General features: G+C 40.2%; 1 protein-coding gene across 10 annotated transcripts in view; it reads left to right on the top strand.

Annotated features, from left to right (window-relative positions):
* nav3 (neuron navigator 3) overlaps window positions 1-21,929 on the top strand; it is a 361,175-nt gene that overhangs the window by 193,079 nt on the left and 146,167 nt on the right. The window lies entirely within an intron of this gene.

Here is a 21,929-nt window from a genome sequence, read left to right as displayed (position 1 = left end):
TTTTCTTTGCCTCCCAAATAAAGAACAGTTTCTTCTCTTTTCCTGTTACAGGATAGTACTCACTCTAAAGACTCAGCATAATTGTAATGGTGTAAAAGCCCCTCTTACGTGGTAAATGAGAGGTGAATTGCAACTATATAAAGACTGTTGACAACAGTTATTTACAGTCTTTATTTTGAGGACAAGAGATTCCTTGTTGCGGCTACCATAGGTCATATGCTCATAGGTCACTTGCCAGTCGCATGTCCGACTAAAGCCTGCTGCCCCCTTGAAGTGAGACAAATGGCTTTTGTATTGCCCTACATGACTTTGAAACAAAGATACCTTAAAGTGAACCGCAAAGCACAGCAAAGGCAGTTAATGTATATGATTTCTTTTCCTGGCACTTTTTCTATATTAACCTACAAACACAATGTTTGGATATGAGAAGACATTAGTTTCTGTCTTCTTTTTCACTTGCTTTTTTAGTGTTAGGCCTTTTAGGCTATTGTTAGAGAGCCAAAAGCAGAGAGAACTAGGTCCACAACCTCAACTGAATGATAATTTGAAGGGAATGCTAATTTAAGGGGAAGGAAGTTCACAGGGGAGACCAGCCAAACAGAAGGATAGAAAAGATTATCTGAGTGCAATTAGAATGAGTTGAGAGGATATGATTCAGAGGCTAATTCAGAGTACGTGCCAAAAAGATGAGTTACCTACTGAAGTGTGTGACTCTGTTCTCTTGACTGGAGAGGAAACCTAATTCCAGCATTGAGAAGCCAGGAAATGCAAAGGCTGAAATCATTCGCGCAGAGAGGCAACCTCTCATAGAAGTGAGGTGCAGAAGCCAACAGTGGCAACACTGATTATTTTATCATTTAGGACATATTCAAAGATGACGTGGATGGTAGGAGTTAATGTGCTGCTGATTGATCTGATTGGACACAGATGCAGGCACCGCGTTCGGGTTCACAACCTTAATCACTCTCTGCAACTGGCTGTTTTTATCTTGGCATTGTAGAGGGAACAGCTGAAGGTAAGATGAGCACAGAGGTTTAGGATATGAATGGAAGGAATTCGGTAGGACGAGGAAGAAATGTGTAAGTCGGAAGGCAGAAGAGAAATACTACTTGTTTTATCAGGGATTCTGCTTCGTGCCATAACTTAAGAAAGTAAATATTGCTCTTTAGGTTACAGCTGGAGTCGAGGACTTTGGAGTTAGTTGCAAAAAGGAGTGGGACACAAGACGAAGGGGAGGAAGTGGATTGAGTGAGGAAGACTAAAACCCTATGCCAGGATGACTTTATGAGATTAAGAGTTGTAACCTAATAAACATTTCATCACTCATTCCCTGTCAATCAATCAATCAATCAATCAATCAATCCATCTATTTGTCATGCAGAATTAAATTGTATTGAAGTTTCTGGTGGACCCTTAGGTTTTATGGGCTTTGGGAGACCAGCTAATGTTGCCCCTTCTCCCCTCGCTGTTGTCAGATTAGCGTTGGCTGATATTAATTTCTGGGAGCTTGACAGGGGCCATTAGTCTTGGGGAGGAAGCTTGAGTTACAGTGTTTAGGGGGTGAGGATCCTTTGGCACAGGCAGCAGTATATACAGTATATGTTATACAATAGTTCAGACCACATTGAGGAGGAGAAGCAGAGAGGAAGAAACTGTTGGACAGACATTGGACTGAAAGATGTCTTTCTCACCCAGTCCAGCTTGAGCCCTGGGAGATTCGGTATGATTGTTACTTGCTTCCAATCATTTATCTTCAGTGTACAAGAGCCATTCATTAACTTTAAATGGTAATATTTGTCATTTGTAGATAGGTGAGCAAGTGAAAACTAAGTGATTCCTCAGGATTTGGGTTTGTGTGCTGACTGTGCTTTTCACTGGGGTGGCTGGGAGTTCTCCTTGTGATGACTGTGCTGCTGTCCAGATGTGTTGTCTGAGTGACAGGAGGAAAGGCTGGATTCCAGGGGCCCTTCTGATTGGTGCCGGTCAGTCCCACACTGCACCTCTCCAACACGAGTAAAAGAAAGTGTGAGGGGGAGAGTAGAAGTTTGGGTTAAAAGGTACTGTCCTCTCTCACATCCAACAAACCTCCACTTAAAGACTCATATCTGGATCGGCCTAGCAGCACCTACACTCCCACCCAGCAGCCACTTCCTCTCTCCCTTTCAGAATGCAGGATGCTTGATAAATACACAAATACAATGGGTGTTCGGCAGGATGAACTGCTATTTGGAAATGCAATACAGGCTTGACCTAATGGTTCAGGGCTGTATTTAACAGGATGTGTGTTGCTCTGTCCTGACCCACACAGTCGATGTTGGTGCTGAGGATCTGCAGACTAAGGTGTGTACTGGCAAAGGGGCATCCCATTTTTTGCCCTGTTCCCTTTCACTGTTTATTGTAATCTGTAAACCTCGTCTAGCCGGTTATATATTTGTGCAGTTCACTCCCAGTGACTAACTTAAAGTTTTAGATTTTAGGTTGCAAGCACTCCGGATACATGAAGTACACTCTTATGCACTATAGTTTGATATTTACATGTGATTTAAGGAGGTAGGCATATTGCACTTTTTGGTTGAGAAGGTTACCTGACTGCTGAAATTACCTAAAAGGAACTTTTATACACTCCATGCTACCAATTAGTTTGCATACACACTTTTCTTTTGCATGTCTGTGTGTAATCAAGGCGCGTTTTTGTATTTTGTTAGTGTATGAAAATGGGAGAGGACTGTATGTGTGTGCGTGTGTGTGTGAGCCTCATTTTCCCAGGTCTCTGCTCCAGAGTAGTACTTGGCACATCGAGCCAGGGCTGTAACACTTTAATAGCGGAGTTGTTTACTCTTTATACCAACCCACTTCTCCCTTATTTTGGGAGGGTTCCTCTGACTTTGGCATAGAAACGTGTAGACATTTTTACTGCTTAGTATGCTCAACACCATCTTGCTAACAGATTTTTATGGCCCAGTGGTGTGAGAGTGTGTGTGTGTTTTTATAATAACTGCAGGTTATGCAATCCAACTTTGAGAAAAAGCCCGATCAGCCAAAAGCTTGATCATACCGCTCCTTCTGTGAATTCAACAGGTTGCTGACTGTGTATATTGAGTGCATGTATATACACTTATGTTTCTATTGTTAAACATCTTTTACAATGTTGCCTATGGTTGCTAGCTGCAAATGTTGCACTCCTGCTAAGCTATTTTGAGCAACTAAAAGGTTTCCTTAGAGTTGGAAGGCTAATGGCCAGTAATACAGTCTGTATTGGAGTCAAAGTCCCAAAATGACTCGCTGTATATTACTCTCCATATACCTCTATGCAGTAAGTGCTGCACAAAATGCTCACATTTACCTTTCAAAAGACTCATTGAAAACATTCCAGTGGATTTGTAGATTATCCCATTTGACACATGACTTTTCCACACATGTTCAGGTGAGAATGTCAAAGCAGCACATTGCAGCACTGTTGGAGAATATTGTACTGTAAGCATGACCCTCCCCAGAGGGAATGGGGCCTCACATTTTGGCAATGTTTTACACAGGGAATGTGTTAGCTTCATCTAGACCATTTGTCTAGAAGGCATCACTGTATGCACCGGGTAAATGTCATAGCTGCAAACAGCCACGAAGGCTTCACTGATACTGTAATTACTCTAGAATGTGGGGGGAAAGTCAAGTTACAATGTGGGGATTAGAAAGGGGATTAGTGCTTGCCAGGAAGTTGACATTTTCAGTCTTTGGCAGCAGCGGCAGGACCAACATGGCACACAATTAAACTTTTCATGTTGTCCAGGGGATGGCAGTTCCAAATGGAGCAGTAGGAACATGACGCTGGGACGGAAGGAAAAAACTGATCTACTGTAAACCTGCTCTGGTCCATTTTTGTCTTAATGTAAATAAGCTAAACGAAAAAAAAAAATTCTACATTAAGCCTGTTTATTGATTGCATGGATCAGAAGTTTTGTTGAGTGTAGCTTGACAGATGTTCTGTATCGTATTAGTGTTAAAAATGTGTTACCAGCTGGATTTTTCCAGTCATCCACATACAAAAAAGTAAGAAATAAGTAGAAAAGAAAACACAAGTCTTAATCTATTTAAGGAACTTTTAATAATATAGTTTACCATTGGTTGTAGCTGTCACCACCATCAAGAGTAAGACGAAAGAGGGGCACTTGAGACCTAAATGAGTCATTTTGTCAGCAGACAGTCAGTGTATCATGAGGTAGGGGGAACATTATGAGAGAATTATGGGTACATTTTCCACCACTGTCCTCAAATCTGCCAAGCCCAAACACTCAGCTGAGACGGCAGCCAGCTTACTTTGTGGCTACACTCCGTGTCTCCTCAGCACACGACACTTCAGCTAATGTTTTGTGCCGAAGCATTAGCCGCACATGGGTAAAAAAGTATGTTTGCCTTGGAAGTGGCAGCAGAGTCGGTGAGCACTGCCATCCATGTCAAGTGGTGCGCTGTAGAATACTGTCCCGGGCGAACTTGGATGCCTAATGTGAGGAATTACATCTGCGGTTCTTTCAACACGAGCCTGAAGTGGTCGGCCCAGTGGCAGTATCACATCCAGAGGTCAGCAGGGTGTAATTAGGGGAAATCTGTTTAAATATTTTTACATATTTATTAAAGCCCTGTGACATGTAGAATTATGCCCTTCTTGCTTAGGTCTACCCAGGCTTCCCCATAATGTCTTCTCAACAGTGAGCCACCATTTGTCCACAGTGGAAAAATTGCATGAAGACTCTGTCAGCAAACCCTTCCACATTTTGCTGTATCAAATCTCTTTGCAGGCTTGGATTTATTCAAACGTACGGCCGTTTCTTTCACTTTTGTTTGCTGGAGTCTCATCAGTGCTTTGACTTAGACATTTTACTGTCAGAGAGTAAATGCCTCTACTCTTTCTGTCTCTGTTTATCCTCCACTCCACCTTCAGTTTCCACAACTGAACCATCACACACACACACATACATATACACATAGTTTCCACATCTTTGCTCTTTGTACAGTTGCTAAAGCTTTAAAAAAAAGCGAGTCCGGAGGTCAAAGAGACTTCAATAACTTATGTGGTTTCAATCTGAATGGAGAATTTGAATAAAAGAGCTCTTAAGTCTGCAAAAGTGCCCTTTAGCAAGACACTGAACCTCTAAGTCCTCTGTAGCAGTTCCATAGCCGCCAACAGATGAAGACTTCCAGACATGAAAGTGTGGAACATTGTGAGACTGAAGTAAGGCATGGCTACAAATTCATGCATGCTAAGTCAGTATTCCCTTGACTAAAAAAAACAAACAAAAAAAAAAACATTAAAAAAATCCAGATTTATGTCCAATGTTTCTGCAAATAAGTCGAGGCCCAAGAAACGCTTTGTACTGTACAACATATTTTTGCCATGAATCAAAAAAAAATAAAAAATGAAAAAAATGTCATCAGTATTATTTGAATTTATCACACATGCCAGAGACACACAAACACAAAAGTTAGCTCTTTCCAAATGTCTGACTCTTTGAATGCACAGAGGACCAAAACTCAGGGGTGGTCGCCTGTCAAGGTCAGCTGATGGTGCATGTTTACACCGGCCGGAGCCTTGGAGCCCCTGTGTGTAGCATTGTAAACACTGCACATGTTATCTGGATTATCTCTGACCACTAGCTGCTACCCCATCAGCCTTATTATGTTTCAGTTATTAGAGGAGCCTCTGTTTTATGTCTTACTGCCCTCCAGCTTGAGACGGAAGTTGGAAATGTTTTGCTGGTATCTTATAATTGCAACCTTTGCATTTTCTATTGGACAGTTCAGAAAAGCTATCAGGGATGTAGATGCCTGTTTGAATTTTCTTTAACTGACGCCACCACTAATATGTTAGCCTAACTTAGTGGCACAGTGTTACATTTAACAATATTAATATGTAATACAGTAAATAGGGCTGTTTTGACTTTCCAGGTGTTGATATGAAATTTAGGGAAAGTTGGGGTGGAGAAAGTTTCCCACTTGGAATCAGGCCCTGCTCCATTAAATTATTTATTTGAAGAACTCAGTATTTCCAACATTCTGTCCTAATGATTCCCAGAATTAAACACACAGACACAGACAAGACACTGAGTTTGGGAAGGAAGATACACTAGATTGAAGAATAGGCTGCCTTAAGGCCACGCTCAATTCACTGAAGGCGAAGACATGGAGCAAAAACGATGAAGTGCTGAAAGATACAGTGGGAGAGTGAGATGTAGCTGGATGGGTGTTCTGCTTAGGACAGACTTCAACCCCTTACAATTCACAAGTAGTAAACACTCAACCTCAAAGTACTTACTCTGTCAATTAAAGATCATTAGAAGAAATATCTCAAATAAATACATTTCATTGTTCTTGGTATCATCGGCAGTTTATCAGCAAATTAGTCACTGCCAGCCACATCCAGGACTAAAGGCATCGCCCCAATACTGAACCTTCCCAAAGTATTACACTTCAACTGGGAACAATTCATTAAACAAAATTTAGATAGAACAAACCAAAGCTAAAATAAATTATATTATCCCCACCCTATATATATCAGTCATACTTATTTCAGTTCCTCAAAACCCACTGTCCTGCTTGTTTTTTAACTATCCCTATACAACCCACTCGGGGTGGGAATCACAAGTTAACTTACAATACAATCCAATCACAATATTTTGTCCATGATATTGAAATATTTTAACACCTGTGATTCTGTGATTTACGATATATCACAATCATCCACGATATAATCACTATATTTGTAGATTAAAAAAAGTGTCAAAAAGTAAAAATTAAACCTATTTTAAATGTAAAATACACAACCGTCAATCTGCCTTAAACTTGAAAAAAAACTATTTGTAACTAAAATATGTATAGCAAAAAAAAAAGGTAACATCTCTGACTTATCAGCCATAGCATTCATCATTTCCCACCTGTCGTCAATAAAGTGAACCATACTTATCACATAGGACGTGGCCGTTCACGTCCATGCATTGCAGGCAACTCTCGCAGAAGCTTCGAGTCCATTATTCATTATTCCATTCCATTGTCCATTAAAGTGGATCCTAATTTTTAATTTAAAACGATGCCGATCTGCCAGTAATTGGCACCGCTCTGGTCAGACCAAATGGCAAATGGCCTGAATGTGTGTGCGTCAATTTAAAATTTTCTGTGATTAAAACATATCGATAGGTGGTGACACACAATCCAGGTAATGATTAGTGGGTAGGGCAGGGACCTGGAATGAGGATAACTGGTCTATAAGGCAGTAATTGCTTTTCGTACCAAGCAAAACAAACAATGCCCTTCGTCAGTCCTGAGTGTGAAATGCTGGGTGGTATCTGGCCAATCAGTTCAACACTGCAAACTCCACTTTGATAGTTTCCTAAACCTTCCAAAAGTACTGCCTCCACACTAGGGTGCAGTCTAACCTTAGAGCTAGTTGCCCTGGTGGAAACGCACAGAACCAAGTCACTTTGGTGGAGATCTTTGATCAGGTTACAGTCATGTCCACATCTCCCCATACCTTCTCAAGCACAGATTAGCAGGGATTCTGTTTGTTGGCAATAGCTTAATTCTATTGTGCACCTTTTCATCTTAGCTAAGACAATTCAGCACCTTAGAACAGTTCATCACTACAGCAAGAGGCTCATTTCACACAGCTCTTACTTGGAAACCGTTTCATAGCAGCATAATAAACAGCACCGGTGATAACTAACTTCTAAGCACACAAAGCAGATGGCATGTATACAGACAATCTGTGACTTTGCAGACTGTCCAAGAATGTGGGAGTTCTTCACAGGCTTGTTGTATAATAAAACAAAGACAAGAGCCTTGATTTGTGTAGTTTTAATTGGATTATTTGGAGAAAGACATTTTGGCATCTATGAGGAAATGTCAGTGATGTGGGGAGATTGTGAAAAGCAAAGTGACCCTTGCTTGATAGCCTTTTTTCATGTTTCTCTTAGAGGCTTGAGCTGTTTCAGCCTATTCTCAGGCATTTCATTAATGAGGAAATGCAGACCGCAGCTCTCCCTCACATTTCTTGATGGATTGTGAATCTATGGAGGATGTAGTTGGGCTAATTCAGACTTGATCGTAATTGTTTCAGTGGTCAGTTTTAGAGTGGGAATGTATGAAGACTTTGATTGCTAGTTAGCACATATTTTGCATAGAGAAAACCCAACTTTTTACTTGGCCTCTCTGATCGTGTCTGATCTGCTTCACAGTTCAGTACTGAATGTGATACATTAGTTGGTAAAACTAAGCTAAAAATGTTCAATAAAATCATACGGCAAATGTCAAAATTACTTCAAACATGAGTTGATGAAACCAAATGGACAAGCAATAGCTGTTTACAGTGCAATGAACTCCCAGGACTGTTCTTTTATATGCAACTAGAATTAAAAACTCACAGTAATATGCCTCCTGAGACTCATATTCTAATCAGTTAATCCATGGTTCCAAATGGATGGTTGTGCCAGATGTAATGAAACTTCCATGATGTAGTTCAGGCATATTGAGTTGGCGACAAAAGGACAGGTCCTGGTGATCTTGACCTTTGGCCGTTGAGCACCAAAATCTAATCAGAACATGCCAAATTTAAAGAATTTCCCTCACCAAGAGAAAAACATTTGAGTGTGTGAATTGGCTCTAACTGTTCTGCAAAGTGGGGGGGAGCTCATGTAAGGGAATTTCTTTTTTTTTTGATCAGACCTTAAAGGGTAATTCAGAGTTAATGCAACTCTTTTATAGTTTTGGCATCCTTTCTAGTGATAATCGTAACACTTTTCTCACAACATTAATTGCTAAGATACGGACCTGAACTTTCCCTCTGGGCAACAAAATACTCCCAAAAACAGCCTTAATGATGGATAAAAATGTATAATTAAGTTCCCGTTTCAGTATCTGAGCACTTTGGTGGTTTGATATTTGTGCATGCTTAAAGGATTCACAAACTCAGCATTTCATCATGATAATAGCAGCATATTCTGTTCTGCATGACAGAGGTGTCCAGTTCAATGTTTTTTAATGGTTCTCTTTCTGTGAAATTAGTTGCTGGTCTCTCATATTTTCTTTTGTGGGTTGCTGTAATGAAAAAAAGCGCTTTCTGCCTTTTTTAGTCTTTGGTTTTATGACTTTACTTCTTTCCATCTGTTACTTTTTCAAACTATTGTCTTTTCTATAATCTCAGTATAATTTTTTACTCTCAATTTTATTTACTTCTGCACAGTTTGTGCAGTTGGCTAATTATAAGACCTTGTTTTAATTAAATTACATTAACCACAAAGTCATTTTTTTAATTTAGCAATATCGAACAAAAACAGCAGCCGGTTTTTATGACCAAATTGGCACTTTGCCACGCAGTTTTTCTTAGCTAATTGCTTATCGGTTAGTTCCATGTCCAGTTGCAGAAAGCACATCTTGGTTATTTCAGATAAGAAAGCAGTCATTGTAAAAGTTGCCAGTTAGATGAAGCAGTTTGTTCTGTGAAAAGTAACAGCATGAAATTTCATAACCGATGCTTTATAACACTTCAGCTGTTTGATGCTGACGGCTATGCCTTCAACACCACTGAATAATAAAAATATGCAGCCAAAATATAGCTAGTTTTGTGCAGTTGTCAATATCAGTCTGTATTTCAAACTAATGTTCTTTGAGGTTGTGAGGTGGAGGCCCAACCCAGGGGGAAGCGACAGGACTAACTTGGCTGCCAGCAGAACTTTGTCTGGCTGGCCAAGGTCTGTCTGGACCCACAGAGATCACAGACACAGCTAATACTAAGCAACAGTTATCTTTTCAAGTCAGATGTGGGTGAAAGACAATCATCTAATTAATTTATATCTGAGGAGGACAAAGGAAATATAAACAACTCCCATACACATACGTATTCAAATATGCAAAATGTAAAAGGCAAATTCAAGTGACATAGCCACATACTTATATTTTTATAAAAGCTTTCAGAGGACGCCTTTTTTATTATTGCTTTTTGCACAATTCAGAAAATTCAGAAGTAAAATAGAAGTCTGTCTCAAGTGTGTCTTAAAGCTAAATAAAGTAAATCCTTAAACCTTGAAGGAGAAGAAAGATGACTGTGTCATTTGTAGAGTAGGTTTCCTGTAGAGGTACAGTCTGCACAACGCTACTCGCTCTGACAGCCAGCGAAATGTCTAAAGTTTTTCTTTGAAGTGACACTGTGATCCTACCTAGTTTACATGCTGACAGTCTCAACACGAAACTTTCAACTCTCTTGTCTTTTTCTAAAAGTCTTGAGCTACATCTCAAAGACAGCTGTAGCATCTGGAGTGTGTGTGTCTGTATGCTTACAGATAAAAAACAATCATATACCTTTAAGACATTGTGTGTGTGTGTGTGTGTGTAGCAGACGAAATAAGACATGACACAAAGGCAAAAATAGCAGTTGAAACTGTGTGTGTGCTAACAGGTGAAATAAGATATTTTACAAAGAGAAGTGTATCACTTGGATTTATTGTACATATGAGTGTGTGTGCTTGGGGGGGAGTCACATGGTTTAATGGGTTTGGGTTAGGTTAAGGTTAGAGGCTGAGGCCATGTGTCATTGTACTGGTTAGTGTTAAGGATAGGATGATACTCCAAAAAGGTATGTAAGTTGATAGGAAGTCCCCAATGAGTGTGTGTGTGTGTGTGTGTGTGTGTGCATAACAGTCTGTAAATCTGTCAGTTGATCTATCAATTTTTCCACTACTTTTAAAGTAATATCTCCACAACTACTAAATTGTCATGTAGTTTGTTACTGACATTCATAGTTTCCAGAATCGTAATGACTTTATTGATCACTTGACCTTTTATACATAGTCGCTGTTAAGTTGAGTTTTTTTTTTCTCCATGACATTATGGTACAGATATGCATGCTCTGCACAATAAATAATAATTTTGCTAAACTTACTAGTCAAATGGACACAATTGAAATACTTTGATTGTTTAAAAAGGTGAGCTTCAATCAAAGAACAACTTCTGCCAGTGCTGTTCTGTGAGTTCACAGGAGGCATTAACAGCACTCCTCCACATTTTGATGAGTTTTGGTTATTTACTACAACCTTACCTAGACTAGACTAATCTGACAAATCCCGCAAAACATTCCTATTGCTTAGTGCCACCATTGCAATCTGCTTCAGTCTTAAGTTGCAAATTTCCCCACATGAAGGTAATATTGTTGTTAAACCTACTGGATATGCTACACATTAGCATCTTAGCAGTGGGATACTAGCATGCTGTTGTTAGCATTAGCATCACTGCACATCCTTTTTTGTAACAGATTCAAATGACAGTGCCAGTCAATGACACATGGCTTCAGCCCACTAGGTTAAAAGCAATGTGATGTAAGGTGTGCACCCCAATTTTACTCTAGATGGCAATTCTTGTTGCATATCATTGCCATCTGTGTCAACCAACATTAGCAGTTGATAAAAAACAGAATACACTTGAAGTGTGAAAATAAAGAGAAAACACAAATGGCATTTTAGGATTAAAATGCTGCTGACGGAATAATTGTGTATATGTACACTTGTGTAACATTCACTTCATTTAAAAAAAGAGCTGATATTAGAAATGCAAGGCTTATGCATTTTATTTAGCCAGAACCTGTGCACAACTATTTAATACAAAGCACAACTTCTGTCTTTTATTTTCTATGCTATCTAAATATTGTACTCTACGCACATACTCATTTTGTCTAGGCCACATTTATCTCTCCAACCTTGTCTCATCTCTTCCCCCTCAAGCAGGAAGCAGGAGATCATGTCCAGCTCCCTAGAGGAGTAGCTAATACAATAACCATAAAAAAAAAACTCTCTATGCACCCCCACCCCTCCCTACTACTCACACACATTTACACACACCATCTGCTTCAACTGCAACCTCCTGGTGGGATGGCAGCACAGCAGCACCTGTTTGGAAGTGCTCCAGCTCCGCCCGGCTCTTTCCAAATCACCTCCCCATTGTAGCCTTGTCATGTATTTTACATGCTTGCATCCAGTTCAGTGTTGAACAAACCAGGCTTATTGTATACTTACCCCAGTAAAGACAGGTTTTCCACTGGGCAAGTCAACATGGCAGCTGGGGATCCATAGTATCAGAAAATGAATCACAAAGCCAAATAACTTTTTATTATTATTATTATTATTATTATTATTATTATTATTATTATTATTATTATCTTTTAGGGGGTTTTAAATCTAGCAAGCAATTATCTTCATCAATAAGAAGTATCAATAAGAAAAGATATACAGTACTTTAAAAGGGATGTGTTCACACCTATTTGTACCATAAATAATACATGTCAGCATTTAAGATTTCGTTCACATTTTTCACATCCCCTCTGGGTTCCAAGCTTTCACACACATTCCCAAGTTGGCCTTCTAGCATTAAGGTCTCACTAGCACTGAGATTTAATCCAGGAGGGATTGCCTCAGACAGCAAGAGTTCCTGTGTTGCAACTGTTTGCTAAGCGTCCAAAGGCCCATTTTTCACAAGAAAAGAGGAGGAGGAGGAGGAGGAGGAGGAGAAAGAGGAAGATGCTCCGAAGGGAAGCAACAGTTAATAGCCGGAGTTCATGAGAAAGGACTGGCTAAGATCACAGTGTTAATGGCCCTTTTTATGATTTGTGATTTTTGCTTGGGCAATCACAACTCCAGAATCAACCATTCTTGAAGACTTCAAAATATCTTTCTCACAGTATTACACTTTTAAGGGAGGACATTTAGGATGAATGCAAAACATATGATAGACCAACACAAATGTGATACCAGAAGTGCAAGGAGAAAGCATTGTTTGCACATTATCAGCAAAGATGCAGCATATTTTCAGTTCATGCTCACGATCTTTCTGACCATACATTGGTGTTGTGGTCAGTCAAGGAGCGACACTCAAGACAGCCTCCACACCCTGGGATCACAAAATTTCAGCAGCGGTCGTGTTGTGTTTCACCACAACAGCTTGATGTGTCAAGGTCCTGATCAGAGCAGGCTACACGACTTTGTTTCAGGGTTACTCTTCCCACACTTCAAGGTTGCTGGCAAACGGAGGTTGCCAGAAACCACTGTAGAGAGGCGGATTCTTTGTTTGCACATCAGCCGATGCAGGACAGGAGAGCAAATAATAGAATGGAAGATGTAGAGAAAAAATAGGAAGAGGATATGAAAGCGTCACAAAGAAACAGACAAACCCAAGGGTTGTCTTCTTTTGTTAGTTCAAAGTTTTTTTGTTTTTTTTTTGCCAGCTGTACTATAATCTAAACAATGACCTGGCAACGAGAAGTCAGTGGACTGTCAGTTTTTGCTCTTATTTTCTGCTTGAGGCCGATTTAGAGTGAGGTGAGGGATTGTAGCTCAGCATTGCTCACCTCAGGAAGGAATTAGGCCGATATTGAGCGAGGCAGCTTCACAGAGTCATTTGGAAGCAACAAACCCCAAGAAGCTACTACCACTCTCCTCTTCCTGGGTTACTGTGGTGACAGGCCCTACTAATCTACTGAAACACTAGATCACAATCTCGCTTTGAATTCAATTAGTTGGGTCTGGTTGGGAAGAGATAAACTTCCTTTATTAAGACTTTAATATCCTAATGAGAGGGGATGTTTGATAGCGTTTCAGAGTCAAGATAAGAGATAAGAGATAAAGGAAGCTTATCGGTGACACTGAGGAAAGGAGATTAGTCTCAGAACATTAGCAGCAATGTAACATGATGCAGTGTTTAATAATGTGTAACAAACATGCTTACCCTTGCCTACGCTGTATGTAGTATGAAGGAAGGGGAGAGAAAACCAAATTAATATTGTTAAATCATCATTTGCTTGACAGCATTGCCTCTGTAGGGATGACATTTCTACAGCTTGTTCTTTGCTCATAATTCCTTTTGACAATTACACAGACATGCTTTTCATCTTTTATGGCACGCTAATTGTGTTTACCAGCGGTCAGGCTCGTTTGCTGGCTCCCCTCAGTCTTACGCACACACATGCTCGGCATTCTCGAAGGAGGCTCCATCCTCCCGTCGCTGCACAACAGGCTCGCTGTTACAGAGAGGTGCTTTTACAGACAGTGTTTATCCAGAACTAAATCATCAAGCACAAAGAAACGATAGAAAAGACCCAAAGGCCTGAGAATGCTGTCCACAGCAAGCAGCTGACAGGTGCTTTTGGAGATGGGCAGTACACACATCACAGGGTTTGAGGCTACTATGTTTTTAATGTACAGATTCAAAGGTTGTGTTTAGATAAATGCACTTTCAGCTTTATGTCCAGCTTTTTCTTCCCTACGTTGCATTTTAAATCTTTTTGGTACAAAGCCAAATGAAATCTTTTAAACTAAAATTGTGGCCTTTATTCCTCTTTACAGAACCTACTAACTGAATCCAGATCCACTATAAACCAGCAATTAGTTGCCGCTTTCCCAGCTCTTACTTTGTTTCTTTTGCAGCCGCAGTCATAGCATGTGTCACTTTAAATTTATGATATTAGTAAATGTTCATGCTGTATTTAAAATGCATAACTACAGAAATGGAAAATAAATGAATCAAAAGAAATACATAAATAAAGTTAAATAAAATAAAGAGGAAATAAAGATCAATAAATGTCAGGTGGTTGATGGGTAAAGCTGGACAAAAAGTAGCTACAGAGAACATGAGCTTCTGGGGCACGTGGGCTAGTGTGGCTAGTTCTGGTTAGTTCGTAGACCCAGTGGATCAGCTGCTGTGGAAAATACTGGCGAGACAACAGATTAAAGAACAGGTCGTGAAGAGAAAAACAAACGGGGACTAGCTTAACCACGTTACAGGTATGTTTGCATAACTGTTGTTCGAAAGACCAAGGTCTTGTCCCGTCCGGGGTCACCACAGTGGAACATGTTCTGCACAGTGATGTAGCATGCGTTTTTTAACCGTGTGGCCCTTCCTGCCGCAACCCTCACATTTTATCTGGGCTCAGGACCGGCCCTTGATGGCTGGGCACGGCCACACGTGGTGGGCTGGGATTCATTTCCGCGGCCTTTCGCATCCCAACCTAATTCTCTACCCATTGAGCCACCAGGCCCCCTAGTTAGCACAACTATTGTTGAAATGTGTAAAAAAACTGCTAACCAAGTGTGTTCAGACAGACGTTCTTTGTGTGTGTGCTTTGGGTTTGTATAACTAGTAACATTATGTACTTTCAGTTGTTGCTAAAGTAGCAGTGGGAGTTACTGTGGGCTAACTGTAAATTAGCCATGTGCTGCTGCTGCGTTAGTCATTTGATTTAATAGCCACCTGCAGCTGATTTTAGCCAGGTTCCAGTTATGTGCCTTATGTTTAAATGAAAGAAAATTGACTGAAATAGCACTGTGCTTTTGTTAATTAATGAAAAAAGCATCTGTGTAATATATAGGCTCCTGCTTTATGAAATACTTGTTGCATCCTTTACAGTTAACCCTTTCTTAAGTTGAGGCAAGTGGACTCTGAAAAACTCAGGAAAGTTGACGGTGTTGTACTTTGAATCAGGTTAGACAGTAAAGTATAGAACAATCTAGGCTTCCTGGATAAAAATCTGTTGCTTTATCACTTAGTTTTAGCTCTGACATTCTGGAAATTGCTGAAACTGAAAATATGTTTTCAAAGTAAAATCTGGATCTAATGAAATGTGAAATGTATTTTCTCAGTCTAAATCTTTTGTAGATCTGTCACTTTTCTATCAATAGCAGCTGCTTCAAGACAAAATGTGCTGACATTCTGCAGAACTACATTCTTGTTCCAAAATCCATGTTGATGAATGGGGTTATCACAGTGGTGAACCTCACTTTAAATGATATTTGTTACCAGTTAATCTACATTTGTACACTAAAATATACAGATTCAATCTAAAAGCTAGAATTTATTGTGTTTGCAAATAAAAGAAACCCAAGCCAAGACCGGGCGCATAGGTATTACGCAATGTCTTTTCCTTTGCTCATCTGGAACTTCCCTTTTCGACTCGCTTTGACTTTTAGTCAGAAAGTACATCAAGCTGTGGGGGAATTACAAAGGTGTAAAGTTTGTGGCTGTGGTTTTGAATTGAACATTGTGTTAAACCGAACTCAAAGGCAAGTTTTCAAAAAGATGCGCTAATGTTCAGAGATGCATCAGGCTCTTCTTGCCTCTCTGCTGCTAAGTCACTGGTATTGATCACCTGTCCCATTATCTCCCTGCAAATATAATTTGTGCTGCTGGAGAAACAGGAGAAAACAAGCGTACAATACAAAATAAATCACTCTTTTTTGTTTTTTTTATCTGCCTCTGTCATTATTCATAATTTTTGATTGATTTGATGTTCATCAGTCAGCCTTTGTTACACAGTCCTGATCTTATGCCTAACGCTATCACTGGGATATTGACTCACTTCTCACAGAAACCTTGAAAATGCCACCAAGCCGCTCCATCCAGAGCCTCCCCATTGTCTCTGCTCTTTAGGGTTTTACAGGTATAATGGACCCTATCAGCTTTTGATGATGTTCACTGTTGCACAGCCTTCCAGCATGCTGGCTGCCACATTCCTCTGGGGCACTGAGTAAACGAGATTTCAGCTCCCAGAAACGTCTAAGTACTAGTTTGTTTGACAAATGCTTGGAGGTCAAGGTTGACCCTGAGGACCGCATGCTGGCAGGGCTCCAAGAAGCTTTCAGACACGCTTTTAGACAAACCTCTGACTGACAGTGTGACTGTGTCAGTGCGATGGACGGTGAGCTTCATTCATACCAAACTGACAGCTTATTTTCTCGTAGAGGTGTGTGACATTGTACAACAGAATATGGTTTTATATTCATTTTAAATAGCTGAATGGATGCATTATCCCGTTTAGTATTTATATGAGTATACATGGTTATTTTTAGGATTTTAAAATCAGTTCATTTTCCTTCGATCCAATTTTTCACAACTTTGGTTCCTTAACCATCTAAGAACACAAATCTCAGCCAGACTATGGATATTGTCATTTTCAGCCTCAAATTGTTACTTATACAGTCTATCAGCCTGTATGGGTTAAACCCTAATACTAAAGATGCATGAGTGAGTGGCCACGTGCATGTGTGCGTGCATTTACTTCTATGTAAAAGTGTTCTATGTCTAAAGTGTTTTCAATGGGATTCAGTTTTGAGATAAAGATGCAAGCTGACAAGCCTTGTGTTCACCAAATAGCTGGCTTTGTTTGCTGAAGGTCAGACAGTGTTTGCTTGACTATTCTGAGGTCACGCTGGCTGTGGGAATTACCTCCACCTCTAGTTAAGTGATCCAGGAACTGGAAGCGACACACACAATCCTGACAGTCTCAGTGTCTGGAGGCATGCTGGGATATGTAGCACAGAATGCACAAGCTTGTTTACCATCATTTAGTTTGCAATATGCTGAAGAGTTTACTCATATGGATGTAAAGTACCTGACACAAATGTAAGCTGGCGGTCGGTCCTCTGATATGTGAGGAATTAGACTGTAAATGTGATGTATGAGCTCGTTTGGCAGTGGGGTTTTAAAATAACAGGTTACATTTTCATTAGATTTTTCATCCACTTAAATCTGAATGATTTGCAGATGTGATGTGATGCACATTTATTTATTTATTGATTGATTGATTGATTGATTGATTGATTGATTTATTGCTCAAAGGCAGAAGCATCTGTGTGTTTGCTGTTAACATACGTAGATGATTACGGTGCATTATATATTGTCCCAAAAGCTCGCTTTGCACCACTGCCACCCAATACATCATCCTTGACAACAAACAGGTAGAGGTAGTAGTAATAGTGGTAGTTGTCAGCATAATTGAAAGTAGTGGTAGTGATTCCTGCACTATTGCTTCTTAATGTAGTAAGACAGGAAGGCAAAGGGCATTCAAGGTTGAGACTCCAGATGTTGCTTTCAGCAGTGGCACTGATCACCAGGTAGAGCAGCATGGATCCAATTCCACTTCAATCAGAGCCACTGACTGCTGGCGAAGAACAATTGGGCAGGTGGAGTTTCAAAATTAGAGCTCAACATTCTGAAGTGTGAGCTGGTGCATGTGTGATCGCTCTGTGTCTCTCTAAACTGATCTATCTTTGAAGAAATGTGTTGTGTGCGTGCGTGTGTGTATAAACTCAGTTTAGTTCACTTTTTCTGCCCCTTGTTGGAAAATCCTTTTTGTATTAGGGTTGTAAGATGAGGTTTGTGGTGATGGGGCATTTCCCCTATGGCTGCAAAATATCACTTTCACCCTGTTGGGGGGGAGGGATTACTGACATGTACCACAAAAACCAAGTGGCCCGGGGTCTAAGGTTTTAGGGGCCCACACATTCAAAACCCTCCATTTGAGAGGAGCATATCATTTACAAATCCTTCTCTGGGGTAGCAGTTTTTATCGGCGAAAATGACTCACTGTTTTTAACGATGTAGTCTTATTTTGAAGAGTGAGACGTCTCGATGGCCTTAATGCCTTGTGGAACATTCTGGTTTTAGCAATAATCCAGGGGGTTGCCCACTGTCTTAGAAAAACATCATAACAGCTTTGCAAAAGAATATTTTACCTTAGTCCTATCCCCATCAAAGCCAGCTCAACTTTTGGATTATTATTATTATTATTTAATTTTAATTTCAGTCGAAAGGTTGTGGTGACCTTAGTGGATGATGGATGGTGTGGAAAAGGCATAGAGAGGAACAGAAGGACAAGGACAAAAAATAACTATTTTAAACACAGCCAAGTCATTAGAGTTGGAACATGATTGAGAAAATGCAGGACTTCTACTCTACAGTAAGTGTTTTTGTTGGTTGGGAAGTAATATTACTTCATAAAAGGTCTTGTGCAGTGCACTCTGCTACTATGCTGCATGAAGCCACTCACTTGTAATTACATGTGTCCGGAAAGTGAGAAAAAGCACAAGGTGTCCAGTGCGCCGCACCGTGTGTGTGTCGAATAATACCAGTAAAATATTTTTACTAGGAAAACAATGGGTCTTCGCTAAGTTTCCCCTAAAAGACCTAAAATGCAAGTTTAAAATGAAAAGAGAGAGACTTGATTTGTTTTAGTGCACATGCAGTACTGCAGGGTTTAAAATGAGCATGTAGCCACCTGTAGTTAATAGCACAAGTAAGATTATTATCCTGGATGCAATTACTTTTTTGGCATTTTGGAGTAATGAAGATAAACACCCTTCGTTGCTATAAGGTAGATATGTACTGTAGCACTGTAGTCAGCAGCGGGTTCACTTGGCTTAGCACAAAGACTGGAAAGAGTCCATGAGCTGTTCATGCCAAAAGGTTACAACAGACAGTAATGTATTGTAGTTGTGCGCCTCTAGCTGCTCCTCTGGTCGGGTTACAAAACCACTGATACCAGTGTGAAACGCTGTGTACTTTAAACCATAACAGTTCAACAATGTGAACCGTGACTTGAAACAATAAGGAAGCATGGATTTTAACTCAAACCACAATCTTTTACTTAACCGTTAACCATGTAGTTGTTTTGTGCCATCATATAACCAAACTGTTAGGGTTTCATAATTGTGGACGGGTGTTTATATTGTTTCCATGACCATGTCTGCAGGCACTTTACGAACTTTAAGGGGAAACCTGCCACCCACTATTACGGTGCCATTCAGATTTGGGGACTTCTACTGCCTCAGGAAAATAGCTACCTTGGCTCTGCCTAAACGTAATTGTGCCTACCTGCAAGCAGCACGTTCATAAAAATATCCTACTTGTTTGATTTAATTTAAGAATGTTTATTTGCAACATCGGGTTAGCTCGGGACATATCCGCCAAAAAGACTACTGCAATTTGTTTATTGTTGAGAGAAAGCCAGCAAGATATCACATTTTATTGAGCTTTAGAAGTTGGTAGCTTTGTTTCAATAAATTAAAGTTATGCCAGCGCTCATCTTGTGCAAAGCTACGCAGGCCACCTGTTGGCTGGGGCTCTCATTTAGAATGCGGATATGGGAAATTTGCATATTTCACAAAATGTCAACGTGTGCACCTAATGACCTCCCGTAAACTCAAAGCGTAATTAAAAAGAAGGATTCAAAGATGAAAAGCAAGTGCTTTATGTTTGCTGATTCTATGAGAATATATGTAGCCTGTTATCGGTGGCTCAGCTCCTCTTACACTCTAAAACATACTTATCAGGACCAGTGGTTTAAGGGAAACCAGGGTGTTTTATATTTAGAGAAATTCAAACTGCTTGTTGATTTACGGCTTTTGGAGCTTGAATCCCACTTGATCTCCACCCTTCATACTGAAAAGCACTTTGCTTTATAGTTTCCAATAAGTACCACAAGTTATCTCGTGAATTATATGTGAAATCTACAGCTGCAGCACGGGGTAGCTTACGCTCTCTACTGAGAATCCATTCGTGAATGAACTGACATGATTTTTCTTTTTTTTTTTCCCCCAGCATTGTTTGCTTGGTTGGCCTCTGAGGGCGTATCAGAAACAGGGATCTCCCTTGTTGCATGTTTCTTACTCTCTGATTTGTAGAGTCCTAACCCTGTGTTGGAATATATTTTTCAGTCACATTAAACGGAGAATAATTGAAGAGGATTTGAAGGTGATTATAAGGAGGCTAAAATGTCTACAGATAAATAATGAGAGGGAAAGGAGACAGACACACGGAGAAATGAGGGCAGACACAGGCAGAGAATGTACAAATTTTAAGGCCAGACCCCAGAAATCAACCTTTGCTCATTGAGTCACATTATGTCATTCAGACAGAGCACCTGATTCTCTCATCATTACACGTTGTCTTAGACTTCTCCCCCTCCTTTTGTTTTTCCCTCTATTTCCCACTATGGTCTTCACATGGCTTTTTGTTAAGTTGGGGTGGGGGTGGGGGGGTTAAAGCGAAGGTGACATAAGATGCAATGGCAAGGAAATATGAATAGGCGAGACAACACGAGGATGAAGGTTAAACTGGAAGACAAATGAACAAAGAGGTGAAGGTAGAGGTAGGGCTGAGATAAGGTTGGAGAAAGTGAGGATGATGAAAGCTCGCAATGGATGTCAAGAGCAGAGAAGAAAGGGAGATGGAGGAAACCTTGTAATAGCAAAATACTGAATTGTTTGGCAGCATCAGTATAACACCTCAGTATACTTTACAAACCTTTGGTGCTTTATTCTGCCCACTGTTCCTACTGTGCACCAGAGTCTGGCAATTACTAGACTTACTTTTTCATGTTGCCCCAATCAGTGCTTTTTGTTTGTTTGTGCAGCATATCCAAGAGATCATCTCGGCCCCACAGTGTGGCTGATGTATAGATAGTTTTCTATTTGTCTTGAATTAGGATTTTCCATAGGTCGCATGCTTGTCTTCCTCTGATGGTTTTACCAATCACTGAAATACAGGCAAAGGTGCAGCTGGTTTGATATTTTCAAGAGCTTCCACTGTTTCTCCCATACACCACTTCAGTACAGGACATCTCACTTGAACTCATGCCCATAGAAGGTGTTGAAAGAGTAATGTAATCTACCACGATTCATGGATGACGATTCTACCCTGATCCAAGGAAAGAGCCACTGATGTTTGGAAGTTGATTGAGCTGTTGAGACTACATCATAAAGGTCAATCTCCAGATCAAAGCCGCAATGCAGGGCCTGCCTAAGTTTCTCTTGTCTAGTGTTTGAATCCTTCCACATGATTAAACAACACTGAGCAACTTTGCTTCAAAGCAGATAAAATCCTATCACATGCACCAGCTGGATATTTCTCACTTCACTGAATAATGAACTTGAGATAATGATTTTTTTTATTTTTTTTTCCTCCTGAAGTACACTTTATCTGCTAAAGCACAAGCTGCTTTAAGGGACATGTTATTACTTTAGAACAGGCACTTACTGGTTGCCACTGCTTTATTCTTCCTCCAGCAGACTGCAGCTGTGGCTTCATCACCTGCTTGTTATTCACTGCAGGTAGCAGCACTTGACTAGATACTT

The sequence above is a fragment of the Channa argus genome, chromosome 21 (assembly GCF_033026475.1).
Source record: "Channa argus isolate prfri chromosome 21, Channa argus male v1.0, whole genome shotgun sequence".
Taxonomy (NCBI): Eukaryota; Metazoa; Chordata; class Actinopteri; order Anabantiformes; family Channidae; genus Channa; species Channa argus.
This window is presented reverse-complemented; position numbering and strand designations above follow the sequence as displayed.